At 33.9% G+C, this 19,342-nt stretch overlaps 1 protein-coding gene across 1 annotated transcript in view; it reads right to left on the minus strand.

The window, feature by feature from the left end:
- The window catches only part of ROBO1 (roundabout guidance receptor 1), a gene marked incomplete at both ends in the record, with an annotated part of 827,137 nt that overhangs the window by 318,832 nt on the left and 488,963 nt on the right, over positions 1 to 19,342 (minus strand). The gene's annotated exons all lie outside the window — the stretch shown is intronic.

A 19,342-nucleotide genomic window follows, 5' to 3' on the forward strand; every position in this document is an offset into this window, starting at 1 on the left:
TACAAAGAATCTTATAGAAGGGTTCAAGATTTGGGTTCATACATATTAGTATGGTGCAAAATAGAAAGCATTCATTGAATATTTATATCAATTATACCAAGGGTAAAAGGGAATTCCAAGGGAAAATATTTTACTTTAAGGGAAAATATTTTACTTTAAGCACTACACCAATGTTTTAGTAAAACAGTTACTTCATTTTATAAGTCTAAGTTATGCGATTAAAATGGTTTAAAAATCATTTTAATGGTTATCAATATTTACTTCTGATTAACCATTTGTTACCCTAAATTGATTCTGATACTTTGACTGCAAAAATCAATGATATCCAATAAAAGGAAGACATTATTGACCCTGAAATTCTTCAGATTTTAATTAATGCAAAGTCAGACTTCAATACTGACATTTTATAAAAAAGACATTGAAAAGAAAAACATGGGTCTCAAAATACTCTCAAAACAATGTTTTACTAGTTAAGAATAAAGGCTTGTTTTCAATGAGGGGCAGTAAATTTGTAGTGCAAAATGAATGGACTTCATTGTATAAAGCAACTGGTATTGTGTGCATGTTTATTAAGAATCCTATAAAGTCTACAATATACAGTCCTTGTTAAATATAGAGGACAAGCCATTCATACGTTTCAAAGGTGCCTCATATTAATCTTTTACATATATGACACATGCAAATGTCAAAGATAAAGGAGTTTTGTGTCTACATTTAATTTTCTGTGATTTTTCTTGTTACTTTTCCACCAAAAAAAAAAAACTTTTAATTATATCTAGGCTTGCCTAAGGCCTGACAAATTTGAAGAAACACAAGGAATCATATGCATATTTCCCTCTTTTCAATCCCACTAGTACCAAAACCGATTCAATGCCTGCCGATCGGTGATAATATAAAATTTTATTAGCTAATCTGTAAGGGATTGGACTAGAATAAAATACTAGGAACATCTTGAAGAAAACTCCAAAATAGATTTAGAGATTTGGGATCAGAAAGAAAGTGGCAGAAGAAAAATAACAAGTAGGCAGAAATGACAAGTCAAGTAACAAATGTTTTTACAATGGCTCACTCATATTATAACAAATATTCTAAGTATTACTCTCACCACATTTCCCCATTACATTAAAGGTCATTGTGTTGAAAAGTGTAGTCTAACTGAAATAAGTTAAAAGCAATGTTAAAAGTATTTTCTAGAGCAGAGGATCTCAAGATGTAGTCTATAAATGAGCTTAAACAGCCATGCTGGGAAACTGTTAGCAATGCACATTCTCAGGCCCCATCCTAAACCTGCTAAATCAGAAGACATGGGGGTGCTGTGCATTAATCAGGATTTTAACAAAACAGTTCGGTAATTCAGAAACAGAATACACTGAGAAGATCACTGTCTTAGAACTTCAAAAATTAAGGCCTAGGGTAATTACAACCTGCGAGGAAAGAGGTCAAAAAGCTCATTCAGTTAGTTGGCCACTGCCCTAAAAAACTGCAACTATTACAATAACACATAAGAAAAAGGCAAAGTTTAAAATAATGATTAAATGGATCAAAGATAGGAAAGAAATGAAAAGCAATAACATAATTAGACTCACACTTGGAAAAGGTTGAAAATCCAACCTAAGGCAATTAATTGTTAAACTGACATCTATAGTTTTTAAATCTACTTTTGTAGAACATAACTACATTTTTTTTTGCAGATTTCATGTATGAAAGCTCAAGACATAGAATTTACAAAACTAAAATTTAGTGTTTAAATAAATATTGGAGCATCTGTTTCTGGAGAAACAAGAACAGAACATATGTATGTCTAAACCAACTAGTTCATTCAGTTGCTTTGTGACCAGTCCTTCTGACCTCTTACAGACATGGATTGTTTTAGTGATATTGTCTGTGGGATATACAGACAGGAGAAATGGAAATAATGCCCAGTGTGCTGTTAGAAACTGCTGATCCTGATCTTCCTAAAATGAGTAAGAGTGTCATGCACCACTAACCTGACCTTTAACCTAAACTTGCCTTGGGGAATTTTGAGATGGACTAAATCAACTGATATGGCCATTGCAATTGAAGGCTCTGTCAATTTTTTTTACAGTTTTTGAAGGAAGTAATTGGAATCTGAAATGGCTTGTACCTCTGTCGGAGATTCCATTTGCGTCTACCTAAAATCCAACACATTTTACTTCCTCATCATAGACCTTTACCTTAAACATGTTAAATACCCCTTTCTCATCAGACACTAAGATATTCTGTAATTCTGATTCCAATTTTTGTCTGATAGATTTTTCTTTAGTATAAGAAATGGAAAAATGTTTAAAAGATGAGAAATTGTTTTAAAAACTGAAATTAACATACATATTTTGATGGCATGAACTAATAATTTCCCCTGCTAATGTTAGAATGTCGGAGAATATGACAGACAAAAGAATTACTTTACTAAGTTTGAAGAAAAAATATTTCATAGTAGAAGGATCTGAAGATAATTTGTATTTTAGTTATAAAATAATTAAATTGAAGCTAATGCTTTCAACTTAAAAAAACGAATATATATATATATATAATATTTTTTTCTTTCTCTATGAGGTGCTTTTTTGTATTAGAACACTAGAGTGTTTTTTTTTTTTAGCATCACTGTATGTTTTAAATTATACTAATAAGCAACAACATATCAGCTGTGAGGTGAGACTACATTGAAAAAGACTGCTTCAGTTTACGGAAAATACCAGCTGTCTCCACTCTGTGAAGACGGATTACCACCTGTCCTGTTATCTTCCACACACAATACAAGGCACGTTGGCCATTTTAACCAGGATAACTGTACCCATATGTTCTTTAAATCTGGGCTGCACACTGCCTACCATTAAATATTCGTAATGGATCATTGTAAATAGGAGATTAGCATAGAAGACAGGGTGTTTAAGCAGAGTCTAAGCCTCTGTTTTATTAAACCCCTCTCCTTGTTCTCAAAACCTTGCACAACCTATGCTATCAGTAAAACTAAAAAATCACCAATTTTATCTAAATAGTGAAGCATCCAAATATAAATAGAAAGTGATACTATTGTTTTTTTAAGGTATCATAAATTTCAGGGTAGAGAATTAATTAATTTAAACAATAAATTAAAACGTTTAATTGAATTTATTTACACAATAAGTTGAAATTTAGGTTGCTTTATTATTTATTTATTTATTTATTTTTGCAGTACTGCAGATTTAACTCAGGGGCATTCTACCTATGAGCTACACCCTCAGTCTTATTTTTTTATTCTTTTTTTAAATTTTTTTATTTTTATTTTTATGTGGATCATATTGAAAATGGTATCCATTCAGATAGTGCTTGTGTCACACACACACACACACACACCCACGCTTCCCGCTTACCGCCTCCCAACAATGAGTGTCCAGGTTGACCATGTTACATTCATACTTTTACACATATTCGAATTTAGCACCACCATTAATCAACCTCAGCCTTCTTCCTCTCCTACCCTCTCATTTTAGCTTTGCTGATACCCCTCCATTATCTGGAGTCCCTCTGGTATCACCAATACTATGTCCAAACTAGGTTGCTTTAAAAAAAAAAAAAATACTCATTTGTGCTGGGAGTGGTGGCGCACGCTTGTAATCCCCGTGCTTGGGAGGCTGAGACAGGAGGATTGCCCAGTTCGAAGCCAGCCTCAGCTATTTAGTGAGCCTCTCAGCAACTTAGTGAAACCCTGTTTCCAAAAAATATATAAAATAGGTCTGGGAGTATAGACCAGAGGTAGAAAGCCTCTGGGTTCCACCCCCAGTACCACCAAAAAAAAAAAAAAAAAAAAAAACCTATTTGTTTAAATGATCACATAAAAAGGGGGGTGGGGGCTCTCAGGTTGCTTAACACATTGACTTTTATCCACAATGTAAATAATAAAAATTTGGGATTTTTTATGAGCCACAGAAATGATTTATGGTGGTTACTGGCTACTTAACATCTAATTTTCTCCTTGTCACTTATTTTTAAAAAAGTTACATTACTGAATATACTTCATAGAACATAGTATATGAAAAAAGCACAGATTTTAAACATGATAGATGAAAAAGTTACTTTTATTTGAAAAATCAAATGAATATTTGCTAAGTATCTAACCAACAAATGGGGTTATTTAAATGTGTGCATTTTTACAATGGAAGAAATGAAGAAAAAGAATGTGTACTATTATCAAATGCATTTAGGTGCTTGGCTAGCCTGATATGTAACCAATGGTATGTGAAATACATATAGTTAGATACTGAATTATGTTTCAGTGAGTACAGGATGAAACCAGCTATATAAAAATTAAAACCAAGTCTGGGGAGATAGCTGTGTGACAGCACTTACCTAACAAACATGAGGCCATGAGTTCAATGCACAGAATCACAAATAATAAAAAAAAATGAACCCAAAGTCTAGGCCTTATTGTACCAGTATTGGGAATGGGCAAGGAAAATTTGAGAAAGTTATGATTATTAATATATTTCAAAAATTGGGTGAGGGGCAAATCTGTGCAAGGACTTGGTTTCTGCCTAAAAATAGGCAACTATTCCAATGTAAATTAACCTAACTAAAAGCAATTAACAAGTCAATAGGAGAGGAGAATTTGGCCTTTCTCTAAAGACAGATCTACATGATTGAATAAGCTAGCTAAGATGGTAGGAGGGGTCGACCTTCAAGAGACACTTTGCCACACCTTGCTAGGGGAGGTACCTTAAAGGATAAGGGGAGGTACCTTACAGGGACATTCACTACCTCAGAATTACGCAAACAAGATGGAGGTCATGGGTATAAAAATTCCTGTCCAAGTGTTGTATCTTGGGGAGTGGTGAGTTGGCCCAGGCCACCCTCCCCCCTCATGACATTTTGGCATGGGGCTGTAACTATTTTCTGTATTTCTATTTTCTGTATTTCTATCTCTTTAATAAACTTCTTTAAATCTTCAGCAACTGTCCAAGCTATGCCTATTTATTCTTAGCTTAGGACAAGAACCCACGGTTTTTCTGTTTTGGTTGTTTTTGGTTTTGTTATGGGTTGGGGGAAAGTGTGTCCGGGACCCTCGCAGAGGTTCCCGGGGAACAGTTTCCCCACAACCATACTCTCCCCAAATCCGTAACACTTATTATGTTTATATAATTTTGTGTTAGCCTACTTGAGCAAAGTACCAGGAACAACAGCCATTAATCTATTTTTCAGTATCTAAAATCTCAAGGCAATGAATTAATACAAAAGATTAATAACCTAAAGCAATAAAAAATAATTTAGAAAGAATAAAAAGTGTATGTGATTTCACTGCACACTGTCTTTCTAAAAAGACAAAATAATTTCAGATTCCTTCATTATAGTCATAGTTCCTACTTAGTCCTCTTGGAAAAAAATAAGACTGGTATTTATGGGTGTAATCTATCTTAGACTGTATAGCTCTAGTTTATATTAGTCAAACATTTTGCTTCTTTGCAACTTGTAAAATGTTAGAATTTCCTGATTAAACTTTGAAATAAAAAGAATTGAAGCAAGCAGAGATTAAAGGAACACATTACAAAAGCTTTCTTGATTTACAAAACTTTTCTTAAAGTAAAGCAGAAAGCCATTGTAATGGTTAAAGACAGAGCTCTTTCATGTGTGCAGATGGGAAGGACTTCTAGGGAGGGTCAGATTACCTGAGGCTAAAGACCAAGAAAACTTAACTGCTCCAGGCCTTGTGTTTTGGGGCCAGAACAATTCATTCATTGAACACTAAGATTCAGTCATCAAAGAATGAGGACAAGGGTGTGATTTTCATCTTATCTGAGGACAAGCCAGTACCAATTCAAAAGAAACAAATGGCAATAAGAAAATAGTATCTCACACATGGCTAGAATTTTTCAGAGTATGGTCCTTATTTCACTTCGATTTTATTTTATAAAGTATTGAGTATATATAATACAACAGAAATATATACTATGTTTGACAATTTCAAGCAGAAATTTCATATCATTTTTTAAAATTACCTTCAGAAATCACAAAGGAAACATACTGTGTTGCATCAGAAACGAGAGGAAGAAGACAGTTACTATAAAAATACACGCATACATGTGTGTATGTATATAGATGTATGTGTATGTAAATACATGTACATACAAGCACATACACACACACAAACACAAACACACACGCATGCCCTGTGTTCATTTGACATTCTTTATGGGCTCCAGTTTTAAACGTTCTTCTGAAACCATTTCAAATTGCTATGAATAGCCAGAAGAATCAATAATATGAATCAAGAACTATATGAAGCACAGCTTGCTTGGTGTTTCAACACCACCCTTGAAAATAGTTACAGTGGCTTACAACACTAGATTTAGTTTTAGCTATTTAAATGTAAATGTTAGGTAAAAATAAAAATAAATGCATACCTGGACAAAATGCATGATCAAGGTACAAAAACACTCCGCAATTCTCAATGTAAATGCCATGCGGATATGTTCTATATGAGAGCACTTTTTCCTACAGATTCAGCACAGAAAACTTGACAAATGAACTGTTCCCGTTTCCATTATTTAGTGTTTGATTAAAACAAAAAGTACAAACAAACAAAAACAATGGCAAACCCAAGGAGACAAAAGGGATATAAAAAACACACATGAGTCTTGTCGGGGTACCAAGACATGATAAAGAAAGGAAAGACAGTCATCTATTATGACACGGTCAAAATATTTCTTTGTACCTTGGGCTTCCAGAAACATAATTCTCAAAAATATAAAATTGGCAGTGGTATAAATTCAAACTTAATATTATAAAAGTTCTGAATAATAAAAAAATCTAGATTTTCTAAAAGATTTTCAAAATTCTGAAAATACTTCAATACTTAGGAAGGTAAAAATAAAAATTATCAGTAAGTATATCTAGATTAATTTTAATCTCTATCAAAGGTTCAATGATCTTTATATTGGAATTCTATTTTAAATTAATAAGTCCCTGCACTTATTTCTAAATAAAAATGTAGACCAGCTTAACACTTATTTTCATCTGATATGACATATGTCCAATATTTCCACATATTGACTAATATACTTTTCCTCATTATGTATATTATTATGATCATTTAAAAATATTTTCTACTGTACTTATTTAGATACAGGTTATAATTACTAAAGTAAAACAGTAAAGTTTAATTAAGATATGTATTAAAATTTATCTATTAAAGTCATAATTTGGAAGAAATAAATCAAAATAAAATAAAATATATTCAGATGGTTATTTTCCTAAAGTGACCTTTAAAAATAGAAAACTTGGGAAATAACAAGCAATAGTGCACACACACACACACACACACACACATATATTATTAGATAGATATTATATATCTTTTATCTCAAAATACAATAAAAATTATAATAAGCAGCAGCTAATAAAACTGAAAAGTTTTCTTCAAATGAAATTATGAATTACTGATATTATGACTCCAAATATGGTACTATAGTAACTGTCCTTGCAATTGCCAATCTAGTTAAATAATATGGTCTACACAAGTTAATCTCTAACCAAGAGGAAACAAATAATAGTATATAACCATCTTCTTTGAACCAGTTAAACAAGCAAAGCTTCCACTGATAACTTTACTAATAACTTTACCTGGGATAAAGGAATGACAAGCTTATTTCCAAATAATGGAAATAATAATAAATGTATGAAATAAAAAATTTACATCTATTGTCAGGATTTATCATTAATGCTTACTTACATTTAATAATGAATACCAACATAGTCAGTCTTTTATAGGTGGCTATTTATTTGTTTTCAACATAAATCTTAAGTATGTTTTAATAAAATGATATCTTTTAGAAAAATATTTTTAAAACAATTACAAAAGAGCATGCTAAATTCTCAGTGTGGCTGTGTACTTTGCTTGTGACACCATCCTAAATGCCAATGAAATTTGTTGAGGATGGTAAATTCATATGTTTTATGTCTAGATATATGATTATGTTTTGCAAACTCTGAATTTCCATCATCAATTTTTGGATATAATAAAGAAAACAGGCATATTTAAGAAAGAAAATTGTTAAAACCCCAGCACAGAGAAGAAAAAAACATCCTAAATCTGTAAGTAGATTTGGCATGCACTCAGATTATGCCCCGTAAAATAATTCTCTGGGGACATATTGTTCCCTCAGCTTTGAGGGATTTATCTTAGACAGATTCATCTGACCTATTACCAATTCTAATCCAGAGAATCCAAACAAGAGAACAAGAAAGAAGAAACTGGGCTTTCTTTTACCCCAATTCTCAACTTGCAATTCAGGAAATATCTTTTTTTATCCTTTGCTATGTAAGTTCTTATCAATATTTAATAACAAAAAGGTACCATAAGACAGAAGCTAGATTGTCATGGTCATATTTCGTTAAGTACATATCATGATTCTATGTCATCCAAAGGCTTTCAGTACATATTAATTAATATGGAATAATACTTTGCAATACGTTTAACATCAAAGTATAATATGGTGAATTTAAAGCCTATTGATAGTAGATTTTTTTAATCAACTAATAAAAGTACACGTATATGGCAAACCATTCATGGGAAACTATAAAATAATTCTAATTTATTGTTTTTCTCCTGGTACATATGGCTAAATTATATTATGGCATTCATATCTATTAATAAAAAAGAAATCAGATTAAAAAGCCAATGTTGCAGAAATAGAAATATACAGACATTTTGGAGTGACTATGGTCCATAAAAGCAGCAGTATTCAATGAAAGGAGGGAACTGTTTAAAAACTGGTCATGACCAAAGAGCAGCTTGGAAAAGTACTCAACCCAAGAAAGTTACTAACATGGAAAATGTGGTGTGGTCACTTTTGTTCAAAGGAAACTATATTTTTATAATGTGAACCACTGATGCCTTACTGTTCTATTTACTTACTGGGTAACTGTCAATATCAGATTCTAAGTGTCAAAGGACTATTCATTGTTTCTTACTTGGCAATTTTTGAATTTTGTTTCAGGTTACTTGACAGTAGCATCTCCTAATTCAGTGTTTTTGATTTGACTAAGAAGTCAAAAGAAACAAGACTGGCTCAATTAGATTGTTAGCTTTCTTTCAAACTTTTCAAGTTTTAGACCATATTATAAATTAAATTGTAATAATTTTCACATAATTGTACATCTTTATGTGGTACAATGTAATATTTTAATACATATATACAATGTCTAACAATCAGAACTAGGCAATCTGGCATGCCCATCACCTTAAATCTTTATCATTGGTGTTGATTATACTTACATCCCCTTTCCTAGTTATTTTGAAATATACAATAAACTGTCAATCGTAGGCTACTGTGCTACAGAACATTAGAAATTATTCCTTCTAAACAATTGCACTCCTGAACCTACTAACCAATCCCTCTCCTCCCCATCCTAGTCTTAAGTTTTGAATGTTACCTTGAACATTTCTTAGACTTCTAAGCTGCCTTCTAATGTGCCAGAAAAATAGTAGAAGTACCCAGGGGTCCTCTCTACCTCTAGGAAGCCTCATGTAGCACACAATGCTCACCACAATCAAACACTCTGATGCAGCAACTGCCCTAACCTAGGTATCCTAAGGTATCCTAATTCTTCACCACATTTCTATAACCAATGTATTGATCCCTGAGTGTGTATGTGTGTGTGTGTGTGTGTGTGTGTGTGTGTGTGTGTGTGTGTGTGTGTGTGTTTGTCTGTCTGTGTCTGTGTGTATTTCTTCTTGGAGCAAAGAAGCAGTGACACAATTATATGATTTTTACAAATATTTTTACAAATATTTTATTAATTTTGGTAAATGAATAGCATGTTGTCAATGCACTGACACCCAGAACATGCTATCTGTAAAACCCATATCAAAATAAATTACAATTACCACCCTCCAACATATATGTAATTTTATATTATCAATTTGTGCTTGCTTTTCACAGTAACTATTATATCTGACCCTCTGGAGATTGTGGTCACCAGAGCCTTAGTTAGCCCAACTAAGTCCACAGATTGATTCTTGGAACAAGGAAATTTGAACATCTTCTAGGTCAGATAGTGTAAGATTGTCATATCTCTGAAATTTTGTGGCCAGAGCTAAAGAACTTTTGGTTTTTTCAGCCAAGAAATAAAGTATTGACTCAACAAAGCAAGGGTGAATTAAGTACAATTGATGTAAATGGCCCTAAGAGAAAGCTGAACATAGCATGAGAACAACTTCATCGATGCAAGAACAGAGATACTGAATGTGTTCTCAATGTGAGCCAATTTCACCTATGCAAGAAAAAAAAAAAAAAAAGATACTGGATATGATCTCAATGTAAGTCAACTGAAGCTCTGCTGCTTCCCAGCTGTTTACTCTGTGGATTTCTCTGTCAATAGCTAGGCTTTAAAAGATTACCTATTCCCTGGCAGACAGTCCCCAGTATTGATCTCTCCTGGACACGATCGTCCTGATCACGTTACATATAAGGTTTCTTTACCCAAAGATACTCTTTCCTAACACCACAGAATACATTTTGAAAGGCAAGTTGATGTAAGTAAAAATTGTATGCCTATTAATAAAGGGCAGGAAGAACAAAAAGAATGAAAAGTAACCAAACCAATTTACTTTCTCCTTTTAGCCCTTCTCAATTTTTATTGGAGAAGTCTTCCTTTGATAAATTGATTTGTCAATAAGGCATAGATATCCAGGCTACAACTTAATCCTAAATTCAAAATATCTAAGTGTGGAACCAATTAACTACAGCAGGATAAAAATGTAAGAGTTTCATGTATAGTTAGAAGTTGCATACAAAACAATATTAACATTTTACTGAGTATTATCTGAGGATTAAGAAAAACAAAAGAAGAAAGTAAATGGAAATTGCATCTTTTAAAGCCTTATTAACAGTTGCATCCAATGGAAATAAAATGGCATGTCTTAGCATAATTTTTTGTGAAGGTAATTTTTTGATGTATAAAATAAACCTCACTTAAGTTTAATATTCATAATTAAGAATCCTCCAAAATCAAGGAATTTCATTAAGTAGTAGAAGTAAGATAACACAGGAAGCCAGGCATAGTAGCACAGGCCTATAATGATAGTGATTCAAGGGGCTAAAGACGGAAAGTTGAAAATTTGACACAACTCTGGGCAACTTAGTGAGACCCTTTAATATGGATCTGAAGATATATAATAAAGTCAGGTATGGTACTGCACACCTGTAGTCCCAGTACTTGGAAAGCTGAGACAGGAAGATCATAGTTCCATGGATAGCCTCAGCTAGTAGCAAGACTCAAAAATCTAGCAAGACCCTCTTTGGAAATGAAATAAAAAATATAAATGGCTAGGAGTATATAGCTCGGAGCTTGAATGTCCCTGAGTTCAAAACCCAGAACTCCCTCACCTTTCTCTCTCTCTCTCTCTCTCTCTCTCTCTCTCTCTCTCTCTCTCTCTCTCTCTCTCTCTCTCTCTCTCTCTCTCTCACACACACACACACACACACACACACACGTATACAAGAGACCTGAGGATGTAGCTCAGTGATCCAGGACTCCTGCGAACCATCTTCAAAATGGGAATGTGACCATGAACAAATTTGTTTAAACTACCTGAATCTCAATTTCTAAAAGTGAATCTAGTACTATTATTTCACTGACTTGTTGTGAAAATTAAGTAAATTAATAAATGTAAGCCAGTGTACGAATATGCCACAATGAAACTTACCACTCTGCATAATTAATATTCACCAATAAAAATGTAAGCCAGTGCTTGGCACATAGTGAACACTTAAAAAGTACTGGTTATTATTATAATTACCAAAGCTTTCTCCTCAAATTCTTCCAGAACTTTAGAAACCTCAGACTGTATTTCATAATATGGTTTTATTAGAGAGCAATGTATCACACTAAGCCAAATATATGAAATAGATGTAAATTAATTAAGTTAACTAGAGTATTTTTAACACAGTATTCTTCTTCCTTTGGGCCCATTCAGAAATTCAGTTGTAATTTTCCACATATATAAACACAATTTCTATAACATAAGTACTCTCTCTATGGTGCTTAAAAAGCTTCAAACATCCAAGAATGTACTTAAGCGGTTTGATTAGCCCCTTATGTCAGATAAATGAACAGTTTTTGTAAACATTGAATGAAATGCAGGTCGTTTTGAAGTGAGAGATTCCCTGTAGCCCAACAGACATCATAAATGGAATGACTCCAACTCCAAAATAATATGATTTTGTTCTCAAAACAAGTGTATCTTTTAAAAAGTCAGAATTTTAGGAAAGTAATAAGCGTTTTTAAAAAGCTTTTAAGTAGCAGAATAGAAATAAGCATGCTTGCATATAAAGTATGTAGCAAGTCCCTGGCACAAAAACACCCTCTTAAACAGAGAACACAACCTGGTATGATGTTGTATTTGTCAGACAACTATTAAGTACAAGAAAAACACAATACATATAAAAGAATAGACAAGTACTCTAGCCAGTTAAGAAATCAAATTTTAAAATATACTAGGTTTACAAACTGAAGGCAGGTAAGTCCAATCGACAGAAAAATTGCTATGAGAAGATAATTTAAATCTAAAGCTAAAGTTGCTCTTCAAAAAAAAAAAAAAAAAAAGACCAAGCCGGGTGTGTGGTGGTGCACACCCGCACTTGGGAGGCAGAGACAGAAGGATCCAACAGGTTCGAAGCAAGCCGCGCTGGCTTAAGAGACCTTGTTTCCAAATAAAATATAAAATAGGTCTGGGACTGTAGCCCAGAGGTAGAAGGGTTCCATCCCCAGTACCACCAATAAATAAATAAATAAATAAATAAATAAATAAATAATAAAAACATCATTGATTATTTAATAAAGATAATGGTGACTTTTATCTCTAAAATACCTATCTATGACCATTCCAATAGTTATCCAATGATGCAGTTAAGTAAGATAACAAGTAGCATTGGCCATTTACAGATAAGAAGATTAAGTTACAAAGGTTAAGAGACATTATCAGGTCATTAAGAAAGCCCCAGAAAATCAATTCCAAGAGTTAAGCTCACAGAACATTGATTCACCAAATATTTTCGAGACTGTTTCTGTGCCAGGTACTATGGTAGATCAATAATGACCAAGAGTGATAAGGCCCTTGTTCTCTGGGAACTGCTGTACCTTCCAGGAAGAGAAACCAATGTAAACAAATATATCTGATCAATCAGTTTTTCACATGACCCCATTCTTTTTTTTTTTTTTTTTTGCAACTTATTTCCTGCTAAAACATCAAGAGACTAAGATCCTCTTTTCTCAGGGACATATTCACTGTCCATATAATTGTTGGGCAAATTCTGAGATGCTGAATCACAGAATCAGCTCTGAGTGATATGTGGAATGCTTCTCTACAGGAGCCCCTGCCTTTGTATAATATTAAAATGCCTGGAGTGTTTGTGTGTGTGTGTGTGTGTGTGTGTGTGTGTGTGTGTGTGTGTGTGTGTGGTGGGACATGACAGAGAAGCAGAGGGAGAGAATGACACATGTTCCTGAGGAAGTTACCCCTCATTAACTTAAGCTGCCTAAGAAATCTGCCCCATTCGGGGACACTCTGGCCTCTCCACCTCTATGAATATCACTGGGAATCAGCTTTCATCTGTACCCAAGCTGCTCTGAGACATCTGAAAGCCAGGAACTTGACCTATTTTCTATGCAATTAATAATATTTTCAAGTTTGTTAATATCTTCATAAGCTATACATTATATTTACTAAGCAGGGGCATAAATGAAATTTCTTGGAGGCAAAGAAAGGTAATGTCTAAATCTAGTCAACTTTGGCCGGGCGTGGTGGCACATGCTTGTAATCCTGCGCTTGGGAGGCTGGGACAGGAGGATTGCACAGGTTCGAAGCCAGCCTCAGCTGGCTTAAGAGAACCTGTTTCCAAATTTAAAAAATATATATTAAAAAATAGGTCTGGGAGTGTACCCCAGAGGTAGAAGGCCCCTGGATTCCATCTCCAGTACCACCAAAATAATAATAATAATAATAATAATAATAATAATAATAATAAATCTAGTCAACTTTGTTAGTGAGCCTCCCAAAGAAAAATGTAAATATATACATATAATTATAAATATATACACATATACATAAAATATTATATATACTTCTAGAGAAGTGGTGCTTTTGAATTTCAAAAAAGTGAATATGCATGAAGACATATGTATCAAGTTTTCTTATAGAGTCTCAACATCCTAAAACTATGATTTAGTTATATATAAACTTGAGGCTATAAACTAAGTTCAAATTAAATATTAATCAAAGGCACAATTATATCTAATCAATTTCATGCCTTGCCATTTTAAAGAACAAAAGCAAATAAGCATAAATTATTTATAAGAAAAGTAATCTATAATAAACTGAATTAACTATTACATTAATTGTAGTATTTCAGGGCAAGGTTGAGAGACAGGATTTATTTATTCTCCTTTTCTCTACCCAAAAATTCATGAATAAATTAAATGCTTCAAGTCTGTTTTTTTAAAACTAGAGAATATTTAGATCTGTCATTCTTTTTTATTTTTATTTATTTTTTTATTTAGTACTGAGTCATTTTTTCTCTGTGATATACCCCAGCTGCCCCTCTTTTAAAAATGTTTTTACTCTGAAACAGGGTCTCTCTAAACTGCCAAGGGTCTCGCTAAGTTGTTGTGGCTGACCTCAAACCCATGATCCTCCTGTCTCACCCTCCCTAGCCTCCCTAGTACTGGCATTACAGGTGTAAGTCGCTGTCCAGAATGCCAGAATGGATCTGACATTTTCGAAACACTGAAAACCAAAAAGCATCCAAAAGTGAATCTGTAACAGACATGTAAAAATATTCCCAAACTGTGTGTGTGTGTGTGTGTGTGTGTGCACGTGTGCATGTGTGTGTTTCCTTTCTAGCATCAATAAAGTTCTTTTAAAACTGGAACTATATCAGCCAAATAAGCTTTCTTGATTGGCTCCACAAGATGCACTCTTTAAATTAGAAAATGATTACTATCTAAAATGACTAAGTTAGCCAGACATCGTGGCACATGCTTGTAATCCCAGTACTTGGGAGGCTGAGACAAGAGGACTGAAGGTTTGTGACCAGCCTCAGCTACTTAGTAAGGCCCTCTGCAACTTAGTGAGACCCTGTTTCAAAATAAAAGAATAAAAATTAGGGCCGGAGGTGTAGCATGGAGGTAGAATGCTCCTGGGTTCAATGCCTAGTACCACAAAAAAATAAAAAATAGAAAATTAAATGAGTAAGTTGAAGAAGTAAGTATCAAGGCCAAGGACTTGACCATCTAGTTTCTAGACTGTCTTACTTTAACCACAGTCGAAAAGCATGTTTCAAAATTAATAAATATTAAACATTTTATTTATGATAAATATCCATATTTTAAGTATATATAAAACAAGCAGTATATGTTAAATTATTAAACAAACATTGTGATACATTTTTATGTGACACATTTAGCTACAAATGTTAATGAATATTTCTTCCCACTAACATCATCTAACAACTTAGAGAAAGCATGATGCTTATTTCTATTGGTGTACATCAATAAATACTTTTAAATATTTATGCATGGTATCTGTTACCTAGTATAAACTTGAAACATAATCTCATTATACTTAATATATAGTAAATTTTATAGTCTGAGCTAATGATCAGAATATTGTGTTAAATAAATTAATGTTGTATAGATGCTCCTTGACTTATGATGGTGTTATTCAAAATAAACTCATCTTAAGTGAAAATCATTGTAAGTTTAAAAAGCATTTAAATTGTACATGGTGAAACAAGCCTATAATCCCAGTATTTGGGAGGCTGAGACAGGAAGATTTCAGGTTCAAGGCTAATCTCAGCAATTTAAGATTCTCAACAACTTAACAAGACTTTGTTTCAAAATTAAAAATAAAGGACTAGGAAGGTAGATCAGAGACAGAATGCCCCTGGATCCAATAAACAATAAAAAAAGAAAATATATTTAATATGCCTGGCCTACTAAACATCATAAACTCAGCAACATAGTACATTGTAAAACATCTGCTCAGAAACACTACAGAGTACTCAACCATACAGTAGTTCCTGGGAAAAGATGAAAATTCAAAGTACAGTGGGCTGGCTGGTTGGTGATACCATCTTCATAGTTAGGAAAAACAGGCAGGAATAGCAAGGAAGATAATACGTCTCATTTTGGTCCACCAGGTTCCACCAGGAACTCCAAAGAGCTCTGTGTAAAGACCTGGGCTAGAGATAAGAGACCAGGGGTTGAATCAACATAAAGTTGGTAAATGAATCCAAGGATGTAGCTGTGATCACTCTGGGTAGGTCAGAAGAGGACCTGAAACAAAAGCCCCATAAATGTGAGCATTTCAGCTATAGGCCATGAGAGACTCCACCAGATGAAGAGGTAAAACATATAGAACCACTGTACTTTGTATGGCTTAAGTCCAGAATCAAATTTAAGTCTACTTGGTTAAATTTCTTGATACTGATTACATGCAAGAGAATACAATCCTGACACCATGAAATGTGGAGAAACAGTAGTTCACAAAGAATGTCAACCATGTCAAATATTCATAAGAGACAAATTATGTCAAAATATGGAACCAACCTAGGTCTCCATCAATAGACTAATGGATTGCAAAATGATGGGAAATAAACACTATGGAATTCTACTTGGCTATAAAGAAGAACAAAATCATGTCATTTACAAAGAAGATGGAAACACTTGGAGAACATTTTGTTAAGTGAGATCAGCCAAGCACAGAAAGAGAATGGACATATGTTTTCTCTAATATACCCAAACTAGGGACTATGAGGAATACCAGAGGGACTCCAGATAATGGAGGAGAAACCTCAGCAAAGCTGAAAGGGAAAGGTAGGAGACTAAGAAGGCTGAAGTTGATTAATGGAGGAGCTACATTCTAATATGTGTAAAAGTATGAATGTAGCATGGTCAGCCTGGACACTCATTGTTTGAAGGCGGGAGGGAAAAGGGGGTAAGAGGGCACCAAGCACAGTCAGAATGTATGCCATTTTCAATATGATCCACATAGGCCGGGCGTGGTGGCGCACGCTTGTAATCCCCGCGCTTGGGAGGCAGAAACAGGAGGATCGCGCAGGTTCGAAGCCAGCCGCGCGCTGGCTTAAGAGACCCTGTTTCCAAATAAAAATGTAAAAATAGGTCTGGGAGTGTAGCCCGGAGGTAGAAGGGCTTCCAGAAACCCCAGTACCACCAAAAAAAAAAAAAAAAAAGATCCACATAAAAATAAAATAAATAAATAATAAAATTAAAAGGAAAAATGGAAAAAGAATAATATAACCTATTCTCATCTTTACCTTTTTTTTTCCCCTTTTTTCTTTATGGTACTGGAAATTTAACTCAAGGGAATTAAACTGGGGACTGAACAATCCCCTGCCCTTTCTTATTTTGAAACAGGGCCTCACCAAGTTGTTGATGCTTGGCGGTGATCCTCCTATCTCAGATTCCTAAGTACTGAGATTACAGGCATGTGCCACCAGGCCTGGCTTATTCTTATATTCTTAAAACAAAACAAAAAAATGATGATGAAAACCACATACTCAAGATGGCGATACACAAGCCCATTCCTCTTACAGAGCACAAAGTATTAATGTTAACCCAAAATGTTTTCTTAGAAAACAATCAGGCTGTCCATAGAATGTATTTTTGTAGTTCAGTTTAAGTGTCAGAAGAACAATAATTTAAAGCCCACAGGTGTATTCCATATAATTCACTAATATTTTAGACTGAAATCATAGAGAAAATATATGCTTAAAAATGATATGAAGATATATTTTCCATATTATCTTAACAGCCCAAAGAAATAATTCATTGAAACATATTTTGAGAAAGGCCACAAAGATATTAAAATGCTAACCATGCCAATATCGATATCTTTATAAACCCTCAAAAATACATTTGTCATAAAAGGTAGACTATGCAACGATAAATGTAACATATATGTCTTCTACAATGCCTATGTAGATTTTAAATCCACTTGTACATGAAAATATGACTGGCCCTGGCAACTGAAAGATCATTCTAACTATGACTATACACAGGATTCCCTTTTCTAGCATGTGCTTTCCAAAAATGAGGAGAGATACTCTTTGAAGCCATAGAAATAGAAGGAATCAACCTAATTGTGTGCTTTGCTGGGAAAATAGCAGCTAGCATGATAACTACCACTTATGTACTGTGATTGCTCTCTGCCTGAGATAATTCTAAACACTTTACATATATCAACATATATCATCCATCTGTGTTAGTCAGCTTTTTGTTACCATGGCAAAATATCTTTAAAATCAACTGAAAACGAGGAATGGTTTATTGTGGCTTATGGTTTTAGAAGTTTCGGTCCATGGTTAGTTGGCCTGTTGCTATGGCCCTGGGGCAGTCTAATTCAACAAGATAGGAGTGCATGGCAGAGAAAGCTGTTCAGTTATGACAGCTGGGAAGCAAAGAGAGGAAGAGGAAGGGACTGGGGCCCCATCTCCCATTCAGAGGTGTGTCTTCAGTGACCTAAGTGACTAACATTAGTCTCCACCTTCTAAAGGTTCCACCACCTCCCAGTAGACCCACAGGCTGGGACCAAGCACTTAACACACGGGCCTCTCAGGGGAGGCCACATTCAAACTCTAGCGCCTTCCCACATTTCTCTAAAGTAAGTTGAATTAATATCTTACACAGAGAAATCAAATAACTTCAGCAAATCCATAGATGTAGGCTATATAATACCTTTATGAAGTTTCTTGGTAACAGTATCTGTTTTAACTTAAAGACAGAATTAACTGTATTTACCTATGAGATTCCATAATGTCCTCTATAAATACTAGCCATTGTACAGAGAAATAAATTCATTAAAACAAAACAAAATCTAAAATAGATAATAAGAAATAGATTTTTATTCAGCTATTGATTAAAACCCTGAGGGAGCCCTTGAAAAGTATAGTCAACTTGGTTTAGAGAGAATTCATTTCCTGAGAGATCATATGGAGACCTAGGTGGAAAATTACTTTTTAAAACAGAAAAAAAAAAGATAAAAATTGTTGAGCAATTAAATGTGTTGCCCCCACCCGTGTTACATAGGGAACAGAGAATTATAGGGATCTTTGAGGGGATTTAGGCAAAAGAAGAGGGTCAAAGGGAGAAAGGCAACTGTCCACAGGCTCTCAATCAACTAGCCATAAAATATTTCTCCTCTTCTACCATATTTTGCTTTGTCTAAGCTTTCTTCCCACTATAACGTCCCAAAGGCTAATATACTAAATCATGGTATTTTTAATAATTATCTTATACAAGGTTTAGTAAAATGGCAACATATGCTACA

The sequence above is a fragment of the Muscardinus avellanarius genome (genome assembly GCF_963383645.1).
Source record: "Muscardinus avellanarius genome assembly, chromosome: 5".
Taxonomy (NCBI): domain Eukaryota; kingdom Metazoa; phylum Chordata; class Mammalia; order Rodentia; family Gliridae; genus Muscardinus; species Muscardinus avellanarius.